Raw genomic sequence first — 25,216 nt, 5'->3', positions numbered from 1 at the left:
AATTAATCACAGTCTGGCATGGTGGGGATTGCACTGTCTGACGTAATCGGTTTGTAAATAATTTAAGCATCTTTATTTTGAAATCTGTTGAAGCCTGTCCTTGTGGAGTCACTAAATGATATTAAAACCCCCAGGATTATGCAGCCGTAACATTTCATTCCGTGAGATTGCCTGTAGCACAGGGGGACGAAGAACTGGGCAGAGAAAATGTCTTCAATTTTGGCGAGTTACAGGAGTGTGCAGAAAATATTGTACATGTTTATTGTCGCCATTGGAGTTCCTGGTGAGTGTGCAGACTTCATGTTTGTAATTTCCGCTATGTTTACCGCTATGCAGCTGATTGTGTTCGTTTCACAAGCTTACAACTTGATGAACACCGTTTTAATACCCGTTAGAAATATCAGTCCTGTCAATTCGACGGGCTGATGAGTTCCATATTCAATGGCAAATGGAGTGATCTCGGCCTTTTGGTTGAGTGAAATCGGCCTTTGCTTCTTAGAGCGACGGAGGATGTGGGGTGATCTGCTAGAAGTGATTAAGATGATGAGAGGCCTTGATCGTGAGGATGGTCAGAGGTTTTTTCCAAGGGCTGAAATGTTTCGCACAAGAAGACACAGGCTTAATGTGCTGGGGAGCAGGTACTGAGATGTCAGGGGTAAGTTTTCTTTTCACACAGAGAGTGCTGAATGCGTGGAATGGCTGCCGGTAACGGTGGTGGAGGCGGATACAATAGGGTCTTTTAAGATAGTTTTGGATAGGTACATAGAGCTTAGAAAGATAGAGGTCTGTGGCAAGCCTAGAAATTTCTAAGTTCGGGACATGTTCGGCACAACATTGTGGGCCGAAGGACCTGTATTGTGCTGTAGGTTTTCTGTGTTTCTACGTTTCGAAACAAAACGTCTGTCTCTCCTCCGCCACAAGGGATTGATTGGAAAGTTATATTTGGTTTCTATGAGATCGAGAATGGGACCCAACAAGAGAGTGATTGTTTAATATTCTGATTAATTGTATTTTCTCTGAGGTCGGTACTGGCGTGGGTGAATCACTATCTGCGGATAATCTGTCTCTCCTCCGCCACAAGGGATTGATTGGAAAGTTATATCTGGTTTCTATGAGATGGAGAATGGGACCCAACAAGAGAGTGATTGTTTAATATTCTGATTAATTGTATTTTCTCTGAGGTCGGTACTGGCGTGGGTGAATCACTATCTGGTTTCTATGAGATCGCTATCTGCGGATGAAGGAGCTTTCTGGATTAGAGGATGATATTTAAATGTTACGACACGCAGAGTGTAATTAGCGAATAATAAGTTCTAACTAGATCGGGGTTTAAGCTGTCAGTGGTTGAAACACAAGTTGTGTGTTTTACAAATAGGATTAATAGACCCGCACGTTATTTGAAATTATCTGCTCAAACTCATGAAGAAGTGTCGGTGATAATATTCCGAGCCATGTGTATGAATAATTATTAGATAATCCATGTGGATGGATAATAATATGACACACACTCACACACACACACACTCCCGCACACACACTCACACACACACACACTCACACACACACACACACACACACACACACACACACACACACACACACACACACACACACACACACACACACACACACACACACACACGATATGACAGTATTTATTCATCATTACAAACAGACATGTTCTTGGATGCTCTCTTGACAGAGTCCGCAAACACAAACTGAATCACGCCTTGATACTCTCGTGGAGAAGGTAACAGCAGGTGATCCAATACAATCTCACAAGCTCCAACGGATAATTTACTTCAATATTCTCTGCTGACAAGTGGTTAATTTTAAGTACATATTTACAGTGGAAGCATAGCTCGGACGGTTCAGACACCTTTGTTCAGACAAAACTAACTCTCTCAAATAGTTTAAAAGTTAATTCACAAAATTAATCACAATCAGTCACCGCAGGAATTGAACCTGCGAGAATTGGTTTGTAAATAATCTAAAAAACTTTATTTTGAAATCTGTTCAAATCTGTCCCCGTGCAGTCACGATAAGGTATTAAAATCCTTAGGCACATACTGCCTCGACTTTCACTTCCGAGAGATCGCCTGTAGCAGAGGGAGACAGATAACTGGACTGAGAAAATGTCTGCAAGTTGGATAGGTTTATCAGTGTAGAGAAAGTGTTGTACGTGCTCTTTGCCGTCATTGGAGTTTTAGTGAGTGAGCGGACAAATTCATGTTTGGTATTTCCGTATGTTAACCGGTGGGAGCCTGTTTATGGTCGTTTTACCAGCTTCCAGCTTGACCATCATTGCACAACTTTCCGTCAGAGATAGCTATGCTGTCAATTGAACATACTGATTATTCATATTTACTGACAAGCGAATCGCAACCCGGATCTCATCTAACTCACAAGATCGACTTGTATGTCGTTCTTCCTTTAATGACACCTTTTCTAGAGTAGTACCAATACTAGGGACTGTCAACTCTCCGGGAAGGTGTGAGTGGAAGAGCTTTAATGGGACTTTGTCCAATTTGAACCGGTGCTGGAGAAAGGCAGCTTTCCCTGAAGATCAGATTGGAAGAGTTTTACATTTTGAAGTTCACTATTTCATTTTTATTTATGAAGTGCAATCGTGAACAACAGCCAGATCTGAAATGCTGATCAAGTCAACTAGTTCCCAAAGAGAACTCTGATAGGTCAGTCAGATGGTTCACTGCTGCTCAGCGATAGAACACAAAAATATCATATGCACCATGAAGAAACATTCAAACATAATAGAAATATTGGAGACACGATGATCACAATGAAGTCTGCTGCAGAGAGACTTCTATACATATGCTGTCCTCCATAATTCAAAGAGATTCAAGGATAAGGTTGCGGGGTGACAAAACGTGGCAGGAGCACTTGGAGCTAAAAACTAATCGCTTCCGGGGGAAAACAGCATCTGTTCTTTCGGCACTGTTCTCCAGTAGTTTAAGGACCTAGTCCAGCCGGAACATAACTCACAAGTGCTCTTGAAAGTCAAGTATTAACCTCTACCTACCAACAACCAAGCATTGCCATCCTGGTCCCCTTCATGATGGCTTATGAAGAAGCATGTGACTTCCCTCCCAGAGATGATAGGTGTTTGTGCACTCGACTCTTGAAGGCTTGGACCCCCATTCTGAGTTATTGATCAGACTGAACACCTGGTCCTGTGTTTCCCGTCTCCCTGTGGTGTCTCGCACAGTTATATTCCACTACATGTTGGTCAATAATTGGGCCTGATCACTGGAGACAGTATCCACGGACCTGCTGACGGGTGTTATCGAATTGACCTGCCCTGTACAATTAATGTATTATTAGAGCCACCCAGCCTCTAGTTACTAAGTTGTTCCTGCTTTCCCTTTGATATCCGGCGGTAACGGAGATATCGCTTCCTGACGAAGAACGGTCTCGTCCGACAAGTTCGGTGTTTGTTCAATTCCAAAAATGCTTCTCGAGCTGCTGAGTACCTCCAGTGCTTTGTGTGCGTTGTTTCTCTCCGGATCTCTGCTCAGACCCATCAAATGCCAGGTTTCTAGAGGGATGGTCGGGCCGGGTTAAATCATTGAAATCGGCCTCAACAAGGACCGGGATCGGGATCAGCGCCGATGCTTGACGGTCATGCAGCTCGTTGTTAACCCCCATGATGAGCCACACAATGTCTTATCTCCACACTGAGGAAGGTCGTGCAGCACCCGGTTTCGCAGTCCCGCTGAAAGCTGATGCTGTGTGAATTACCAGATTATGTGTTCAGTCATTCCCTCTTCCCATTTCCCTCTTCTCTCTTCCCTCTTCAAACTTCCCTCTTCAATCTTCACTCTTCCACCTCTTTCTCTCTCCAGTGAATCTAGTGGCGATTGTGATCCTGTCCCGGGGAAAGTGCGGCCTCTCTACCTGCACCACTCGCTACTTGATCGCCATGTCAGCGGCAGATCTACTGACTGTTATCTTGGAGGTTATTTTGTTTCGAATAAAAAAATATTATATGATGTGGAAGTATCTGTACATTACCCCCGTGTGCAGTGCTATCGAGGGGCTGAGGTTCGTTGTCATGTACTGTTCAGTCTGGTTCACCGTCACTTTCACCTTCGATAGGTTTGTTGCTATTTGTTGCCAGAAGCTGAAAACAAACTTTTTCACGGGAACAACTATGGCCGTGGTTCTAACAACAACCGGCGTACTGTCCTGCCTGATAAACGTTCCTCGATACTTCCTCTGTGAACCCAGAGTGATCATCGACGATGTACCGTGGTTCTGTGATATCAAGGACAATTATTTCACTGACTCTGGGTGGCTAGGATATGCTTGGCTCGATACGGTTTTGCTTCCGTTCCTACCTTTCGTTATGATCCTGCTCCTCAACGCTCTGACAGTCAGCCACATTTTAGTGGCCAGTCGGGTCCGTAAGGGGCTGAAGGGTCAGAGCAAGGGGGAGAACCGCAGTGACCCGGAGATGGAGAGCAGGAGGAGGTCTATGGTTTTACTCTTCACCATCTCCGGCAACTTCATCCTCCTGTGGATGACCTGTGTTGTGAATTTCATATATTATCAGGTCCGAGGAATTGGCTTCAATTTCAATGACTCTGAATGGATATTTCATGAGGTCGGGGCTTTGCTTCGGAATTTCAGCTTATGCACGAACACATTTATTTATGCGGTGACTCAGTCGAAATTCAGGGAGCAGGTGATCAGCGCGGTGAAATACCTGATCACCTCGGTGCTTCAGTTCATTAATAAAGTCGCGGCCTGAGCGCAACCCAGAAGCAGTTTCATTGTGTCCACTCCAGGATCCATATCTTCCCGTTCACTGCATAGTCTTCAACCCGTTATTCCCACGCGGTTATCGAATTGACGGGGGCATTGGAAGCAGCAGTGTTGGTCCGCAAGAGGATGGAGGGAAATAGGAATGTCTAACAAAGGAAAGACGTGAAAGATTGGTTCAGTGAGCTGCATGCGTGGGGCCTGTGAAAAGGGAAACTGGGAGAACGAGAGCAAGAAAGATTTCTCTGTGTGTGTGTGTGTGTGTGTGTGTGTGTGTGTGTGTGAGAGAGAGAGAGAGAGAGAGAGAGAGAGAGAGAGAGAGAGAGAGAGAGAGAGAGAGAGAGAGAGAGAGAGAGAGAGAGAGAGAGAGACAGAGACAGAGAGAATGAGAGAGAATGCAGATAAGGTTCGCACAGACGTTGTCAGGAGAAGCTGACCAGTGTTATAGGGAGAAGCTGGCCAGGCTTGGAATTCAGGAGAACGAGAATCAACCAAATGGAAACGGATAAAATTACCAGATGATCAGGTAGGCCACGCACGAAATGTTGGGGACTCTCAGCAGGTCAAGCATCATTTATGGAAAACGGTAAAAAGTCTAAACTTTGGGCCAATACAAATCTTCAGTCCCCACACTCTAATCTGCCCTCCAACTCCCTACATCACTCTCCTTAAATGTTAATTTCATCTCTAACACCCTGCATCCCTGACCGTAAGTCATTATCGGAACTCTGACTTCCCATATATCGGTCCCCAAACCGTAATCTGACATCAGACCCCACCAACACAGCTGTCTCTGAACCACATACTGACCTCTCACCACACACCGACCTGTCACACTACCCTCATCTGATCTCTAACTCACACACAGCCTTGTCATTATACCCAACCTGATCGCTTACCTCTTCGCAAACCTGTCACTAATCCTACACTGACTGCTAACCCCTATACCCTGCCCCCAAGCATAAATCTGACGTCTGACAACATCACTTCCCAGCCCCTCAATCAGAGTCTGCACTCTAATTTGCCACACTCCTGTCCTGAAGCATAATCTAATTTGAACTCTAATAGCACACATCCTGCTTTTTAAAAAATATTTATTTATTTATTAAATTTTAGAAAATTACAAAGAATAAATGTGATGATAAAATAGTGAGAAAAATAATATTAACCCTCCCCCTCCCCTTAACACTCCCCCCCCCCTTAACCCTTATCTAAAGAAAGAAAGAAAAAGAAAGAAAGATTGCCTGGATATCGGAGGAGCCCTAAATGCTCCATGGAGTTCAAAATAATTTTAATATTTATTTTTACTTTCCCCAATTACTTTATAATTTTATCTTCAAAGGACCTATGTACTTAATTCTATCTTTTGTAGGTATGGGAGACAAATCTTCAAAAATATATCATATTCATTTCTTAGATTGGATGTAATTTTTTCAAGTGGAATACAACTATGCATTTCATTATTCCAACGATCGATAGTTAAACATAAATCAGATTTCCAAGTAACTGCGATAACTTTTTGGGCTACTGCCAATGCAATTTTTATAATTTTTTTCTGATACTTATTCAATTTAAGTTTCGGTATTGTCCCTTCAATGTCTCCTAATAAAAATAGGTCTGCTTGGTCTTGTTTAAAAATTCAACCATTTTGGATAAATCTAAGACTTTTATTGGAACAAATTACTGGAGTACAACTCCCACACATCCTTAAACTATAATTTGCTCTAACTCTCCATATCCTCAACCTGTCATCTGATCCCTGGCTCCCTGATCCCAAACGTAAAAATGGACTCTCACATCTTCGCATCCCTACTAAATCCTGACTTAAACTCTAAATCCTTTCATCAGTCTCCTTGAACTTTAACCTGACCTCCAACACCCCACATCACTGAACCTAACCCCTCATCTAATCTGACCTCTAATATCCCACATACCTGCCTCTAAACCCTAACCTGACCTCTATCCCACCACAGCCGTGTCTCAAAACGCTAATATGACCATTAACTTCCCACATCCCACACCCTAGACACAATCTGACCTCTAACCTGCGACATCCCTGTCCCCGAGAGCTAAATGTGGAGACCTGAAGCACTCCACATCCCTGACTCTAAATCATAATCTGAGCTGTAAATCCCCAACCCTCTCCCTAAATCCCAATCTGAACTAACTCTAATACGTGGGCCAGAGCCAAGTGGCAGGATTGCTTGATACTGAATCTCGACAGAAGAGATCAAGAACCACAAGACTGATGATTTTCCCACTGGCAGCATAATCACAACCGAGACAAACAGAGCCACGCTTCTCATCTCCCGGCTCACGAAACATCAATGAAAAAGACTTATCACTCCTCATTTCCCCAAGAAACGACAGGAAACCAGTAAGTCAAACCAAATTTGGGAGCACAGAAAACAAGTCACCACTAAACTCAAAGTGACAGGGTGGAGAGGTACTGAACTGCCAGTAAACCCGGTTAATTTAACCCATGCCATCCCACCCACCCCGAAGCAAAATAAAGATCACTTTGAGATGAAGCTTCAAAACTAGGCCTGAAAACGTTCCACTCCCCATATGGTAAAATAATACCACAAAGAGAGGTCTAAGATATGGGAAGCTCCGAACTGACATGGTTTTCATTATCTTGGTGTACGGGAGTAACGTAAGCCGGGTTCGATCAGTTCTGCCTGGGTCGCCCGTCCAAGGGTGTTTAGTGATTAACAAAGACCCCAGGTTACATGACTGATGAGGTGTCCCAGCGCACATCCAGTTAAATAAGCCAAGTGGTGTTGAACCAGGTTAATGAAAGATATCGGACATTTTCATGTGGCTGCACAACCCCACCCACCTACATAAACATCGCCCAACCCTACTCATCAGCTTAATCCTAACATCCAAGGGCCCACACATCCCAACTAACAGGACTACTCCACCACTAACCATGGCCACACAAACGAAAATATTTAACACCATGTCCCAACTTCTCTTCTTTTTCCCAATGGGGAGGCCTGCAACTCCATCTCACAACCCTACCCCTACACCTCACACCTACTCCGCTCCTACAAATCCTATAAACACTAAACTACACCTCAAGGCTTATTCCCTACAATCGAACAGCACCCCATATCCATCATAATTCGTAATCTCATCAGTTTAAGATATTCATAAGCATAATTTTTTAAATCTGTGTAAGGCTGAAGAGCATCCCAATAAAGGCAAGTGTTGGTCCAATTTAAAGAAGACCTGGGCCAGAGCAAAATGACAGCGTTGCATGATAGGGAATTCCGAGTGGCATGATCAAGAAGCACAAGAGGGATGATCTTCCCACTCGTATCATCACAGCATTCACTCCCCCCGCAAATCCCATGATACCTAGCCCAGCGCAGCGCACTCAGGTTAATTAAACCACGTGATATTCGACAAGGTTAGTGAAAGGCACGGGCCAGATTAAAGTGCCGACACAACCCTATCTGCCAGAGCCACACATATCTCCCGACACTGAACTCCATAACGCTCTTTCCTCCAGCCCCATTTATACATCCCTAAACTTACCCTTAAACCTAAACCTAAAGGCCAAGGGCCCACAACCAAACTAAGCCGGTACGAATCCCGGCTATGCCTGGCCACAGCCACACGAACAAGCTAAGTTAACACCGGGACGCTTCCACGCCCCTCTCTCCTCATGGGAAGGGCTGCATTTCCATTTACCAAACCTACCCTTAATCTATCACCTTCGCCCTTCCTATACATACCTATAAACCTCAACCCACACCTGAGCACTCATTCACTACCATCCAGCACCACCCCCATATTAATCACATGTGGTAATTCCATATCGTATTATAAACACAACCATAAACATTAACATTTGTGTACGGAGGAGGAAGATCACAATAAAGGCAAATATTGAACCGATTTAATGAAGGCGTGTGGCAGAGAAAAGTGTCAGGGTTGAGTGACACTGAATCTCCAGTGAAGAAATCAAGAACCACAAGAGCGATGATTTCCCCACGGCCCGCATAATCACAACGTAACTATTACTTTGTGGTGAGCAGGTGGGAACAGACAAAACGTTTATGCTTTACTGGACACATGAAACAGACTATTCGGTGTTGTGGCGTGCCAGCTAAAAGGGCAAAGCAAAGACACACAAATATTAACCCTTTTTACCTACACAATGTCCATTTCCCTCCATCTTCCTGACATCCATGTGCCCAGCTAAAACGTCTGTTCAAAAACTCTGCTGTATTTGCCTCGACCAACGTAGCAGAATCCGAATCAGAATCGGGTTTATTATAGCCGGCATATGACATGAAATTTGTTAACTTAGCAGCAGCAGTTAAATACAGTACATAATCTGGAAGAACGAATGATCTTTATTGTCATTATACATAGATACAATGAAACTCCGTTTGGCTTTCTCTCAGACAATTAAATAAAGCGGTAGATAAAAACAAGACAGTAATAGAAAAACAGTATTAAATAGTTAAGTAGCAGAAAATAAGTTACAGCAGCACGAGAATCTCACAGTAATGCACAAAGTGCCGTTAGTGCAAGTATTTGAGTCCTTGTATTCGCTCACAGTTTCAGTCGTTGTTCTGCGGGAGTGGTGTGATTGAGGCCACAGCTCTGGGGTAGAAGATGTTCCTCAGTTTATTTGTTCTTGCTTTTAGTGTCCTGAACCTTTTGCTGGACGACAGCGCGTCAGGCAGGGAGTGGCCGGGTTGTGTGGTTTCTCTGGTTATGCTGGTTGCTTTTCTCCTGAGTCCGCTGGAATAGATGGTGTCCGTCCTGGGAGCTCCATCCTGACAATTCGCTGGGCCGCCTTCACCACGCGATGCAGGTCTTGTCACTCAGCGGCTGTGCAGCTGGCACACCACACGGTGGCGCTGTTTGTCAGGATTGTTGCGATTGTGCTTCTTTAGAACTAAGCAACACATTTTGTGGGAGTTTGTCCTGTTTCAGCTTTCTGAGGAAGAAGAGTCTTTGTTGTGCCTATTTTACAAACAGCGAGGTGTTGATGGTCCACGTCAGCTGTTTTGACAACATAACTCCAAGGAACTTCACTTTCGACTACCTCTCCATGTATACGGATGGGGGCGGGGGTGTACTCTGTCCTTTGATCTCCTGAAGTCAATGATCATCTCTTTAGTTTTAGAACTGTTAAGGACCAGGTCGTTGTCCTTACACCACTCCGTCAGATGATCCACCTCGAGTCTGTAGGCTGTTTCATCCTCGTCCGAGATCAGGCCAATCACTGTGGTATCACCCGCAAATTTAATTATGGAGTTGGAGGTGTAGATGGGGGTGCAGTCATGTGTGAAGAGTGCGTAGAGCATAGGGCTCAGCACACAGCCCTGTGGGGTGCCTGTTTTTAATATAAGGGTGGTGGGGGTGTGCCTAACAATTCTGACTTACTGTGGTCGGTCTGTGAGCAAGCCGATGACCCATAAGCACAGGGAGGAACTAAGGCCAAGACTGTTCAGTTTGCTTACCAGTTTACTGGGGATGACTGTGTTAAATGCAGAACTGAATTCCACAAATAACAGCCTCACCTAAGTGTTCGGTTCTTCTAAGTGAGTCAGAGCAATATGGAGGGCTGTTGTGGAGTCACTGTGGAGCGGTTTGCCCGGTACGCAAACTGGTGTTTGTCCAGTTCGGGTAGAATTATAGCCTTAATGTGTGAGAGCACAAGTCCCTCAAAGCACTTCATGGCAATGGGTGTCAGCGCTACAGGGCGATAGTCATTCACGAAGAGAAAAAAAGAAATAAAGAAATCAAATATACTACTACTACTACTACTAACAACAACAACAACAATAATAATAATAATAATAATAATAATAATAATAATAATAATAATAATAATAATAATAATAATAATAATAATAATAATAATAATAATAATAATAATAATAATAAATAGATAGATAGATAGATAAGTGAATCAATTAACAGGTAGCGCAGCTTAGGTTTCTATGACTGAGTAAAATAACCTACCCCTCAAATAGCCCTTGAGCCTACCCGCTCTCACCTTCAATGCCTGCCGTCTGGTGTTCTAAATGTCAACTTGGAAAACAGATGTCTTCTATCCATTCCATCTAAACCTCTCATAATCTTATAACCATCTATCAATTTCCCGTCAGCCGAGTAAAGAAAATGATAGGTGAGTTTATCTGATCAGTTGGCATGAATGTGGTGTTCTTGGGAAGGATATGGAGTGCATTGTTAAGTATAAGCATTTGGGTACATGGAGGCAGATGATAAAAATAGGACAGAGACCACACGGATTCATTTAACATAGAACATAGAAATCTGCAACACATTACAGGCCCTTTGGCCCATAATGTTATGCCGACCATGTAAACTACTCTAGAAACTGCCTCGCCTTTCCCTGGCGCATAGCCCTCTAATTTTTCCAAAGCTTCATGCACCTATCTGAGAGACTCATAAAATACCCCATTGTATGCGTTTCCACCGCCGCCGCCGGCAGTGCATTCCACGCACCTACCACTCTCTATGTGGAAAAAAAACTTTCGTCTGACTTCCACTCGGTACATATTTCCAAGAACCTGAAAGCTTTGGCCCCTGGTGTGAGCCATTTCAGCCCTAGGAAAGATCATCTCTCTATCCTCACGATCAGGGCCCTTTCACTTTACTTTACTTTTACTTACTTTACTTTATTGTCACCAATCAATTGATACTAAAGCGTACAATCATCACAGTGATATTTGATGCTGCGCTTCGCGCTCGCTGAAGCACAAATCGAAGTAAATATAGTAAAAAATTTAATTATAAATCATGATTAGAAAATAGAAAAGGGAAAGTGAGGTAGTGCAAGTCAGGTCCGGATATTTGGAAGGTACGGCCCAGATCCGGGTCAGGATTTGTTCAGCAGTCTTATCACAGTTGGAAAGAAGCTGCTCCCAAATCTGGCCGTACGAATCTTTATGCTCCTGAACCTTCTCCCAGAGGGAAGAGGGACAAAACGTGTGTCGGCTGTGTGGGTCGTGCCCTTGATTATCCTGGCAGCACTGCTCCGACAGCGTGCGGTGTAAAGTAAGTACAAGGATGGAAGATTGGTTTGTGTGATGTGCTGGGCTATGTTCTTCCGGTCTTGGACAGGACAACTTCCATACCAGGTTGTGATGCACCCTAGAAGAATGCTTTCTACGGTGCACCTGTAAAAATTAGTGAGGGCTTTAGGGAACAGGTCAAATTTCTTCAGCTTTCTCAGGAAGTAAAAGTGCTGGTGGGCCTTGGCAGTGCTTGGTTAGACCAAGTCAGGTCATTTGTGATATTCACCCCGAGGAACCTAAAAGCTTTTGACCTGTTCCACCTGGGCAACACCGCTAATCCTTCTGAAGTCAACAACCAATTCCTTCATCTTGCTGACGTTGAGGGATAGGTTATTGTCTCCGCACCATGCCACCGGGTTCTTAATTTCCTCTCTGTGCTCAGACTCATCATTACCCAAGACAGGGCCTACAATTGTGGTGTCATCAGCAAACTTATATATTGAGTTCGATGGAAACTTTTAAGGGTAAATGAAGACTGAAAAAAGTGTTGGAATTTTTCGAGGTACAGAAAGCCAAGATAGAAAAAGAATGATTTGTATGATAGAAGTTATGCCTTTGTGATCGGGTTTTCAGATGATATGAAGAAAGGTGAAGGAGCAAGTAGTGTTGCAGAAACTCGGAATCTGGGGAAGGACAGAGACAGATCAGGAAATGGGCAAATAAGTAATGGATGGATTACTTTTCCCGAGGAGGGAAATTGTCCATGGTGGAGAACGAAGGCACAAACGATTTTGTATAGAGAGAGAAATTTCAAAAAAAAACCACAAAAAACAAAGGGGCAAAGAGGCTTGGGTCTCCTTGTGGAGGATTCCCTAAAGGTTAACTTGCAGTTTTAAGTCAGAGGTAAGATCGGCAAACTGAATGTTAGCAATCATTTCGAGAGGATTAGAATACATGAATGGAGATGTAATGGAGAGGTTTTATAAGCGATTAGTCAGACCACACTTGTAGTATTCTGAGCAGCTTTGGGTCCTTCATATTGGAAAAGATGGACTGGCATTGGGAAAGGTCCAGAAGAGGTAAGGAGAATGATTCCGGGAATGAAAAGGTGAACATATGAGAAACGTTTGATGGTTCTGGACCTGTACTCGCTGGAGTTTAGAAGGCTGATGATCAGTTATCCCTCTCAGTGCCATTCTCCTGCCTGCTCCCCGTACATTTGACGCCCTGACTATCAAGAACCTGCGAACTTCCGCTTTATAAGAACACAAGAAAATCTGAAGATGCTGTATTCCAAGCAACACCGGTCCTGATGAAGGGTCTCGGCCTAATCTCCCTAAAACCTATCAGGATCGAGTTGATGTCAGGAGGATGTTCCCTATCATAGATGCCTGGAGGGCTGTCCATTGTGAATAGAGATGAGGAGGAATTCCTTTAGCCACAGGATAGTGAGTCTGCCACAGGCAGCTGTGGAGGGCAACAAATTGAGAATACTTCAAGCAGAGCAACAAATACATATTGCTGGAGGAACTCGCAGGTCACGAAGCATCTATGGAAAAGAGTAAACAGTCGACGCTTCAGGCTGAAACCCTTCATCAGGACCTGTGTTGCTTAAGGGTCGCTACAAATTCTTCACTGTTCTAATTAGGGGCTGCCGACGATGGGGTTGTGGAAAATAGGACAAATGGATCCTTATCTCATTCTCAGATGATGATGAGAGGGCGTATAGGAGTGAGTTGCGCCAACTAGTGGAGAGGTGTCGCAACAACAACCTGCCACTCAACATCAGTAAGATGAAAGAGACGATTGTGGAGTTCAGAAAGGGTAAGACGACCGATCACATACCAGTCCTCGTAGAGGGATCAGAAGTGGAGAGAGTGAACAGTTTCAAGTTCCTGGGTGTCAAGATCTCTAAGGATCTAAACTGCTCCCAACATACTGATGCAGTCATAACGAAGGCAAGCCATCGGCTGCAGTTCATTAGGAGTTTGAAGAGATATGGGATGTCAACAAATACTCTGAAAATAAAACTTCTATAGATGTACCGCGGAGAGCGTTCTGCGAGGCTGCGTCATTATCTGGTATCGGGGTGGGGGTGGGGGTTGGTGCACAGGACCGAAGAAGCTGCAGAAAGCTGCACTTCGGTACTAGCCGACAAAGTACCCAGGACATCTACAAGGAGTGGTGTCTCAGAAAGGCAGCGTCCATTATTAACCTCCATCACCCAGGACATGGCCTGGTCTCAGTGTTACCATCAGGTAGAAAGTACAAAAGACCGAAGGCACAGACTCAGCGATTCAGGAACAGTTTCTTCTCCTCTTCCTAAATGGACATTGAACCCTTGGACACTACTTCACTTTAAAAAAAATATTTATATATTTATTCTATTCAATATATAGTACCTATACTATAAAATTACTTCTTCTTTTTCTTCTTCTTCTTCTTCTTCTTCTTCTTCTTCTTCTTCTTCTTCTTCTTCTTCTTATTATTATTATTATTATTATTATTATTATTATTATTAATAATAATAATAATTTTTTGTTTGTTTTTTTTTTCGATATTATGAATTGCTGCTGCTAATGTAACAAACTTCAGGACACATGCCGGTGATAATAAACCTGTTTCAGATTCTGATTCCCCCATTTCAGACTTCACACTCACAAATGAATGTTAACGTTGAATGATGGGCCTGTTTCTGTGCTGTACTGTTCCATGTTCTCTGTTCCCTGTTCAGAAGAACGAGAGGAGATCTCAGGGAAACACAAAATTCTTTCAGGGCTCAACAGGCAGGATTGAATGAGGATGTTTCCCCTGTCTGAGGAGTGAAGAACTGGGTAGTGGAGGATGGCTGGTGGTGGGAGTCTGTGGAGTCTCGTCATACAGTTAATTTAAAGTCACACGGCCATTCGTTGTAGAGTATAGAATTTTTGCACTTTAGCCCATCACCTCTGTGCTGACCTACTTACCCACCTATACTCATCACAATGGTCGACATTAGGTCAGTCTCCTTCTGTGTCTTGCCTGTTACAGTGTCAGACCAAGTGTATTTTAAACAGAGGACTGAAGGCCTGTGACCTGCGGGAGTCGGTGCTGGTGTCGCTGTTGTTTGACATTCATATTAATGATTTGGGTGAGGATGTAGGTGACAAAGATAGTAGGTTTGTGGATGACACTAACATTCACGGTACAGTGAACAACGAAGAGGGATCTCTATGTTTAGAGATCAACTTGATCAACTCTAGAGTTGGGTGGAGTGACATGTTGAAAAATAGCTCTTGGCAGGTACGTGGATAAGAAAGGTGGAAAGGAATAACTGGTAAATGAGACTAGCTCAAGTTGGTTGACAAGAGCTGCCCGAGACTCCCCTCACTTCCTGGGACCGCGCTGTCCGAGTGTTCCCACAGTCCCGGATATTCTCTAATTCTCTGCTTTCTTCCCCACCACTCCAGCCTCTGTCACCCTGGATGTGGAAATGGCGAGTCCGTGGCTCGAGGTGTCTGAGGATCGGAAGAGTGTGAGACTGACCCGGACCCGAAGGGATCTCCCTGACACCGGGTAGAGATTCACAGACTGAGCTTATGTGCTGGGATCAGAGGGATTTACATCAGGGAGACATTACTGTGAGGTGGATGTGGCTGGGATTCGGGTCTGGTGGCTTGGAATCGCCGCATAGTCTGTGGAAACGAAGAGAGGGGTCGGACGGAGACTGGAGACCCGATTCTGGGCCATCAGACGTTATTGTGACGTGTTCCAACGGGGTTATGACGTGATCAATGTTGACACCACCCCTGAATCCCGTCTCTCTGCCGGTCCCACTCCAGGGAGGGTGGGAGTTTATCTCAGTTACGAGTCCGGGACTGTTTCATTTTACAACGCGAAGACGAAGGCCCATCTCCACACCTTCACTGGGAATAATTTCACGGGGAAAATTTATCCTCTCTTCGTGAATGAAGATGAAACCCAGTGATTGTGATCTGCGGAGTGTGAAATAAACACGAGATGAGAATTATCGATCCGTTAATTTTAACTCGTTTACTGCATCCGTCAACGGAACAGAAACACTGCGGATTCAGCAGCAGCCGCGGGCGGTTGTCCTGAGCGCCCCCCCCCCCCCGGGTCCTAAAGTCCACCCTAAAATTCTTTCATGGTTAAATGGGATAATTGGGGTTGGTGCTGACTAGAAAAGGGGAGTCAGGTGCATCTTGGAAAGACCGTAAGACATAGGAGCAGAATTAGGCCATTCAGCCCATCGACTCCGCTTCGCCATTCCATCATGGCTGATCCCGGATCCAACTCAACCCCATACACCTGCCTTCTCGCCATATCCTTTGTGGAGTGATGCCCGGATCGATCAGGAAATGATAAACTTCCGCCTTAAATATACCAACAGTCTGCGACAGAGCATTTCACAGGGTCACTATTCTCTGGCTGCAAATATTGCTCCTTGTCTCCGTTCAAAAATATATCCCTACAATTTTGCGGTTGTGCCCTCTAGTCTGGATACCCCACCACACGAAACAATCTCTACATATCCACCCTATCTAGTCTTTTCAACACTGGATAGGTTTCAAAGTGTAACACCACCCCCCCCCCTCGCCTTCTGAGATTTGCGATTCAAAATGTTGACAAAACTCCAAGTACGGTCTTACTTGTGTCTTACAGAGGCACATGCATTATCTCCTTTCTTAAATATTCTATTCCCCTTCAAAGAAATGCCAACATTGCATTTCCTTTCTTTACCGTAGACTCAATCTGCAAAATAACCTGCTGGGACTCTTGCAGGAAGATTAATGAGTCCCCCTGCACCTCTGATGTTTGAATTTTCTCTCCATTTACATAATAACCCTCATTATGACCAAAATGCATTATCATACATTTCCCAGCACTGTATCCATTCTGCCACTTTTTAACCAATCTTCCAATTCGTCTAAGTTCTGCTGCAATCGCATTGCTTCCTCAGCACCACCTACTACTCCACCTATCTTCATACCATCTGCAAACTTTGCCAGAAAGCCATCAATTCCAGTATCTAAATTGTTGACAAACTCTGTGAAAAGTAGCCTCATGTGCGGTGCCTTATCAAAGGCCCTCTGTAAATGATATCCACCGCTCCTTTTCACTTCCTCAAAGCCCTCTAAAGGATTTGTCAGGCACGATTTCCTTTTGCAGAAACAAAGCTGACATTGAATTAGTTCAACATTAGTCTCCAAATACCTTGAAAACTCAAAGACTACAATACTTTCCCAACCACTGAAGTCAGGCTAACTGGCCTAGAATCCCTTTCTTTTGCCTTCCTCCCGTCTTAAAGAGTGCAATTTTCCATTTTCCAGTCTCCAGGACCATTCCAGAATCAAGTGATTACCAATGCATCCATTATCTCTTCAGCAACCTCTCTCGGGACTCTGCGATCTAGTCCATCTGGTCCAGGTGACTTGTCCACTTTAAGACCTTTGAGGTTGTCTACCACTTTTTCATTTGTAATAGCAAAGTCAATCACTCCTGCTGTTATTTCCACAGTGACTAATGCAACGTATTCTTTAAGTTCATCTGCCTTTTTTTTTGCCCGCATTACTACCTCACAAGCATCATTTTCCAGTGGTCCAATATCAACTCTCAAATCCCTTTCATTCTTTATGTAATTGAAAAAAAAATCGTATGCTGTTTTATATTATTGGCTGGTTTGCCCTCATATTTCATCTTTACCATTCTTATCGCTCTTTTAGTTGCCTTTTGTTGGATTTTAAAAGCATGCCAATAATCGAACACCCCACTCAGTTTTGCTACTTTATTTGTCATTTCCTTAGGTTTCACATTGTCTTTAACTTCCATTGTCAGCCACGGATGCCTACCCCTAGCATTTGAGTACTTTTTCTGTGGGACATGTCTATCCTATGCGTTGTACAATATTACCAGATACTTCAGACACCTCTGCTCCACCGTCATCCCCTCCAGTATCCTCCTCTAATTCACCTGAGGCAAGTTTCTCTCTCATGCCCCTGTAATTCCCTTTATTTCATTGAGAGACAGGTAAATGTGACTGAGGCTTCGCCCTCTCAAACTGCAGTATGAATTGAATTATATTACGATTATTACCTCCTAAGTCTTCCTTTAGATTAAACTCCCGAATAAGAACAGGGTTATTACACAACACCCAATCGAAGATAGCTCTTCTCTGAGTAGGCCCAAATACAAGCTGTCCTAACCAACCTGATTTTCCCAATCCCCCTGCATATTGATGTCCCACGATACAATTGTGACATTACCCCTAATACATGGCTTTTCCAGCTCAATTATGTGAGTTAACTTAAAGTCACTCCCATAACTTAATAAAGTGTTTACGTTAAAACTATCAACGCCCGAAGTTTGTAAAGAAGTCTGCATTTGATTTATTTCGACCTTATTTGCTACACACTGAAATAGTATGTGTGTAACCGTTTCATAATTACAAAACATACACGTCGCAGAATGATGTTTTCCAACAAGACATAAAGCATAATTATGCAGAGGATAGGCAATTCCGTGTCCGTTACTTGTTTTAACCCCTTCTTCTATTGTCCCAATAGGGTTATGTATTCTGCAAAGGTCTCTGCCATTAAGTCCATTATCTTACAAGTTACAAAATCTTACTGATTTGTTAAGTGGAATGTTTATACCCACAGCTGATTTTTAACAGCTTTTGTTGCTAAACAGACAACCCCATCATTTCCCTCAACAGCCCGATGTGCAGGGCCCCTAAGGTGCAGACATATGAACCGAACTTTGTATATGTAATAATGCTTGATGTGTTTCAACAGTCAATCTGACCTACTGCCAGAATGACCTGTTTTAAGGCTCATAAAAACCGTAAAGGAATCTGAGCCAATTACAAGTTTGTAAGGACAAATTTTCTCCACCCACTGTAAACCTAAAATGATGGCAAACAATTCTGCTTCAGATACCGAATACTGACTGGTAAGTTATTTCTTTGCTGTTACCTGCAACTGAGGCAGAAAAATGAGCCACAACAGCATTTCCTATTAAGTTACTTTTTGATCCATGTGTAAAAATGGTTAACATATGATAATAATTTCCATTAATATACTGCTGAACAAACAGACTCTCTGGCAGCACAGAATCCTTGGAATTTATTAAATCGTGTATCCTAAAGACAATTGAAAAAAAAGTGGTGCTAGCGGGAAATATCTTGCGTATTTCATAATCTATATTGCATAATTCAATGCACCCATATTCCCAGCATGATAAGAACCCAGGCACCTAAAATTTAAAACACTCTTTGAGCGATGTTTACAACAGACCTCCAACACACCTTTAACATTTCTTTGTCTCCTCCAATTAATAAAGGAATGTTAGCATCAACTTCGACCTCTGTAATTGTAAGAACAATTGTCCCATTTCAACCAGTAAAGCCGAAGTAGGGGGCGACCTAACTGCACCACAGTACGATCTGAAAGCCTGTGCTTGTAGCACACCAAGAGATGTTAAATTTGAAGATGAAGCTGATTCAGTCATAATCAAGTACAGATCGAACTAAACAAATATAAACGGTCAACAAATATTTCCGTGTTGCACCCGAAGAATACCCATATAAATATCTGGAGATATTTAATGCTCCTTTTATGGCATTTATCACTTATTTTATTGATATGGCGCTTCCATGTCTGCTTATTATCCATCCTCTTCGGCAGTCGCCGCCGATTGAGCGCGGCGCCCGACGGGAGTTCTAGTTCCAGTAAAGCGTGTCTTTCTTTTGTGTTTTATGTGTAGCAGTTTCTATTAAGAACAATTTATGTCATTTATCACCCTTTACATTACCCTACAATGGCATCATAACAATGGGGCTTGTGGTGGCGGAGGGGGGAATCTGTCACCTTCAGTTCTGGGATCAGTACACAGTCACTATCCAATTTCTTTCTGACTCTATTCCGTGAGTCCCGGCTAGTCCTGCCTTTCTCGATTAATCACGTCCTTTCTATGGCGGCTGTCCATAGATGCGCACAGTACTCCAAATGTGATCTCCAAAACATAGAACAATGCAGCAGGGAACAGTCCCTTCTGCTCATTGTGTTCTTCTGAACCAGTAGAACCGGTCATTTCCTGCCTTACTAAACCAATCCCTTCAGTCTATGCAAGGTCCACATCCCTCCATTCTCCGCACATTGACATGGCATCCGATAGCCCCCATTCCATCTGCCTCCACCTCTACCCCTGGTATTCAATCCAGTCAATCACCACTATGAGTATGAGAAAATAACTTGCAACGTAAAAATCCTTTAAACATTCTGAGTCAGCTTTAACATCACTCTCATATGCAAGTTGTTCTTTTTACAGCAGCTGTCAGGAAAGATGTACAAAATTACACTAAATTACAGAATAAATTGTTGAAACAAGGACTAACGAGGTAGTGTTCCCCCTTTCACCATGAATACATGCCCTCTGCTTTTAGACTTTTCACCCAAGGGATAAACACCGGCTGTCCAATAAACCTGCAGCACATAACTCCTTTAAACATTCTGAGTCATGTTTAACATTAACGTCTAATAACATTTGCTTTTTACAGCAGCAGTCAGGAAAATATAAAGATTACACTAAATTACAAAATAAACTAACAGTGCAAGAAAGGACTAATGAGACCCTGTTCTCCCTTACACCTGGAGCACGTGTCCTCTGGTATTGGACATTTCAACCTCAGGCTGTCCACCCTCTCTGTTCCTCTGACGCACTGACTCTCCCACGTGCACCTGGATTATCCTGGAGCAAATATCATTTTCAGAATTTCCTCAAATGACTGCCTAACATTTAAATAATGGAAAAAAAACAATTTTCACCGTTCAAAGTGAAATTATTATTACAGTTTGTATAAAAGAAACATCCTTGATATGTGTTATTCTCTCTATTGGGTTTCACTTTAGATTATGAGGACACTTAGTCCTCGTTTATTGTCATTTAGTAATGCATGCATTAAGAAATGATACAATGTTCCTCCAGTATGATATCACAGAAACACAAGACAGACCAAAACTAACTGACAAAAAACACATAATTATAACAATAGTTACAACAGTGCAAAGCAATACCGTAATTTGATAAGAGCAGATCATGGATACGGTAAAAATAAAAGTCTCAAACTCCTCGATAGCCCATCATCTCACGTAGACGGTAGAAGGAAGAAAAACTCTTCCTGCCATGAACCTCCAGCGCTGCAAAATGTCCGGATGCAGCCTCTGGAAGCATCCGACCACAGCCACCTCTGAGTCCGTCCGAAAACTTCGAGCCTCCGACACCGAGCACCGTCTCTGACGAGCGCTTCGACCCCGGCCCCGGCCGCCAAGCAACTGGCAAAGCCGAGGATTCGGGGCCTTTCTCTCCGGAGATTTTTCGATCGCACAGTAGCAGGCGGCAGCGAAACAGGCATGTCAGAAATTTCACCGGATGTTCCTCGGTGTTTCTCACGTCCGTCCCCATCAAATCAGGATTGTTCACTGCCTCCTACTTAACAGATAACAGATATTTATTCTGGAGTGGCCGCGCGCGCTGCCGTCGCTCCGCCATCTCCACTTGGTACAATCTGTAGGGTTTTGGGGGTGATTTAGTTTTCATTAAAACAAAGAAGCAGCGAGGGATTTAGATCTCAATTCTCTACACCAAATACCAGAACAGTTAGTGGCAGGAACGTCCATTAATTTGGAGTGTTAACCACCATGTATTCAATGCCCACCCTATTTATATTCACGTTAGCCAATCAAGGGGAAGGCGGAAACTGGTATGTTTGACAGTGGATTATCCAACCAGCACCAGACTAGAACTCCCGCTGTCTTGTGGGAAAGTCGGTCTGTGAGGTTGGTGGGCAGGAATATGGATAGATGGACATATTCACAGACCAATGGATGACCGGCATTTCAGACTAGTTCGTTGACTGACACCTGGCGAGTCAAGGACAGTGGTTTGCCCCTCCCCAGAAGCACACTATCCTAATGTCCCAGACCTGCTGGTCAATCGGCCCCGGAATAAAAACTGAGAGATCAGGCGGTGAACGTGAGGAGTTGGCCTCCGGACTGGAGAAACTGTGGCCGCGTCCGGCTTGTGCTCAGGACGCAGCTTTATCAATAAAATGAGGCACCGAGGGGACAGAATATTTCACCGCCCTAATTATCTGTCCCCTGAATTTTGACTGAGTCACCGCGTAAAAAAAATGTGTTTGTGCAGCAGCTGAAATCACAGATTTTTTTGGAGACTGTGGATTTGGAGTTGTGACGTGTTTTAATTTCCAATAGGTTTATAACCTCTGTACTTTGCCCTTTCAACGGGTGGACATAGATTTTGTGGTGCGCTCTTATTCGGGGATGTGTGTTGTCGAATATGGGATTGCACTCGAATCAGCGTATGCCAGCCGGTTTAGATTTACACAAGAATTCCGGGTTGCGTGCGAGTGTTTAATATCGAGTCAGCCGTTTTGTGCACTGTTTGAAAATGACTCTTTCGGATTAGCTAATGTGCATGTGGAGTTTTCAGCGGGTTGGTCTGTAAAATGATTATGGAGTGCGCTCCTGTTTAGGGATGCGCGCAGATATGGGGGTGCTCACGGATTTAGTGTTACAGCCTGATTCGGGTACGTCAGCCGGTGTGGAGTTGCAAATTAGGTTTCGGTTGCGTAAAGACAGCCATTTTCTGAACTATTTGAACGGATTTCAACTGTTCGGTAACCCATTATGCATGCGGGAATGCGCACTGATTCATTGATTGTGTAGATTTAGGGAAGCCTTGGCAAATAGGGGGATGCCCACTGATTTGAGGGTGCCCGTTGAATTAGGAGTGATAGGTCAACATAGGGATTTTTTTCGGATTTCGGGGTCTCTCAGAGTTGTGGTGTCTGCGGGTTTGGAGTTGTGACGGATCCCAAGGTCGTTTGATTTATAGATACTTTCCTTATCAATGCACTGAAAAGATTCTTGCTCAGGAATAATCTAATGTTCACGTCGAGGTGTTTGGGGCGGACGGATTTGAAGTAGCATGAGAATTTGGGGGAGCACGAGGGGTGGGGATGTCTGTGGATTTGGGTGGACACACTGATTTGCGGGTTGCTTGCGGATTTGGAGGGGTGCACAGATTTGGGGGTGAACATGGATTTGGGGTGTACGTGCTTTTGAGAATGCGTCGGCCAACATGGGATGCACAGTAATTTGCAGATGGACACAGATTTAGTGGTACGTAGGCCACATACGGGGCACACACCGATTTGCAGAAGTGCGCAGATCGGGTTGTGTTGTCAAATATTGTGGTTCACTTGGATTGGGCGTGCATTCCGAATTGGGTGTGAATGAGCGGGTTGACTGTTTAGTTACAAAAGCTGTTAAAGATTCAACTCCAGATAAAGACCTTCCACTTTGTAAATCAGAACCTGCTTCAGGGTTTGCAGGGTTAAGAATTAGGGGCTTATGGTAAATCTAGTGGGACACTGGGCACAAGGGGAGACAACTTTACAGAATATTTCAGGGTGAAGGTGATCAGGTGGATAGAAATCAAATGCAGATTTCATTACAATCGTTGCGAACGGATATCTTTAATTTCAGTTGTGGGAATGAGTTTAATTTGATTCTCCGTATTGGGTTTCACTTGGTACAATCTGTAGTATTTTGGGGGGTAATTTAGTTTTCATTAGAACAAAGAAGCAGCGAGAGTTTTATTTCCCAAGTCCTTACACAAAATTACAGTTCAATTAGTGGCGGGAACGCGCATTAAGTTAAAGTGTCAACCACCATGTATCCAAAGCCTGCCTTATTTATATTCACGTTAGCCAATCATTCAAGGAGAAAGCGGAAACTGGTGCGTTTGACATTGGATTATCCAACCAGCATCAGATTAGAATTCCCGCTGTCTTGTGGGAAAGTCGGTCTGTGCGGTTGGTGGGCGGGAATAGGGATAGATGGACATATTCACAGACTAATGGATGGCTGGAATTCCAGAGTCGTTCGTTGACTGACAGCTGGCGAGTCCAGGACAGTGGTTTGTCCTTCCCCAGAAACACACTATCCTAATGTCCCAGACCTGCCGGTCGATGGGACAGTTGGCCCCGGAATAACAACTGGGAGATCAGGCGGTGAATGTGAGGAGCTGCTACTGGATTGGAAACACTGCGACCGCCTCCGGCTTGTGATCAGGACGCAGCTTTATTAATAAAATGAAGCACCGAGGAGACAGAATATTTCACTGCCCTAATTATCTGTCCCCTGAATTTTGACTGAGTCACCGCGTAAATAAATGTGTTTGTGCAGCAGCTGAAATCTCTCAGCAAAACCCCGAGGTACATAAAGATCCATTCAGAATCATTGAAATCATATCCTTTTCCTGAGACCTGATAATATATGAAGTTTACAACCAGTGTCATCCACAGGAGGATGAAGCTGCCGGAGAGGGTGAAGAGTAAAACCACAGACCTCCTCCTGCTCTCCATCTCCGGGTCACTGCGGTTCTCCCCTTTGCTCTGATCCTTCAGCCCCTTACGGACCCGACTGGCCACTAAAATGTGTCTGACTGTCAGAGCGTTGAGCAGCATGATCCCAGCGAAAGGGAGGAACGGGGTTAAAACCGTATCGAGCCAGTCGTATCCTACCCACCAGGGGTCAGTGAAGTAACTGTCCATCAGTTTACAGAACCACGGTACATTGTCGATTATCATCCGGGGTTCCCATATGAAGTATCGGGGAACGTTTCTCAGACAGGTCAGTATGCCGGTTGATGTCAGAACCACAGTCGCAGTTTTCCCGGTGCAATATTTTGTTTTCAGCTTCTGGCAGCAAATGGCGACAAACCGGTCAAAGGTGAAAGTGACGGTGAACCAGACAGAACAGTGTGTGGCTGTGAAGCTCAGTACATCGGTAACAATGCACACAGGGGTGATGCCCAGAAAACTCCACGGGAAGTAATACGTTCCAATTCGAATCAAAATGACGCTGGTGACAATGGTCAGTAGATCGGCCGCTGCCATGGCCACCAGGTAGCGAGTGGTGCAGGTAGAGAGGCCGCACTTTCCCCGGGACAGGATCACAATCGCAACTAAATTCACTGTGCGTTGGGTGAGGGTGGGGGGGAAGAGGAGGGAGAGGGGGCGGGAGACGGGGAGAGGGGAGGGGAGGGAGAGGGCGATGGGTGGGGGAGGGGGACGGGGTAGAGAGAGTGAGGGAGAGAGTGAGAGATAACAGACAGAGGGCATTACTGAAACAATTCCTCAAGGGATCGGGTTTCAGCTAAAGGTCTGCAGCTCTACAGTCTATGAACGGCTGCTAATTTAATGGGTCACTGTCTCTAACCTGCCTTCTTCAGTGTGGGGATCAGACAATGTGTGGACAATCGTCGGCGATAAAAGCGATCTGCATGAACAACAAAGATCGGTGCTGATCCCGATTCCAATCACTAACGTGGCCGGT

This window comes from Hemitrygon akajei, unplaced genomic scaffold, assembly GCF_048418815.1.
Source record: "Hemitrygon akajei unplaced genomic scaffold, sHemAka1.3 Scf000039, whole genome shotgun sequence".
Classification (NCBI taxonomy): Eukaryota; Metazoa; Chordata; class Chondrichthyes; order Myliobatiformes; family Dasyatidae; genus Hemitrygon; species Hemitrygon akajei.
Note: the sequence above shows the minus strand (reverse complement) of the source record.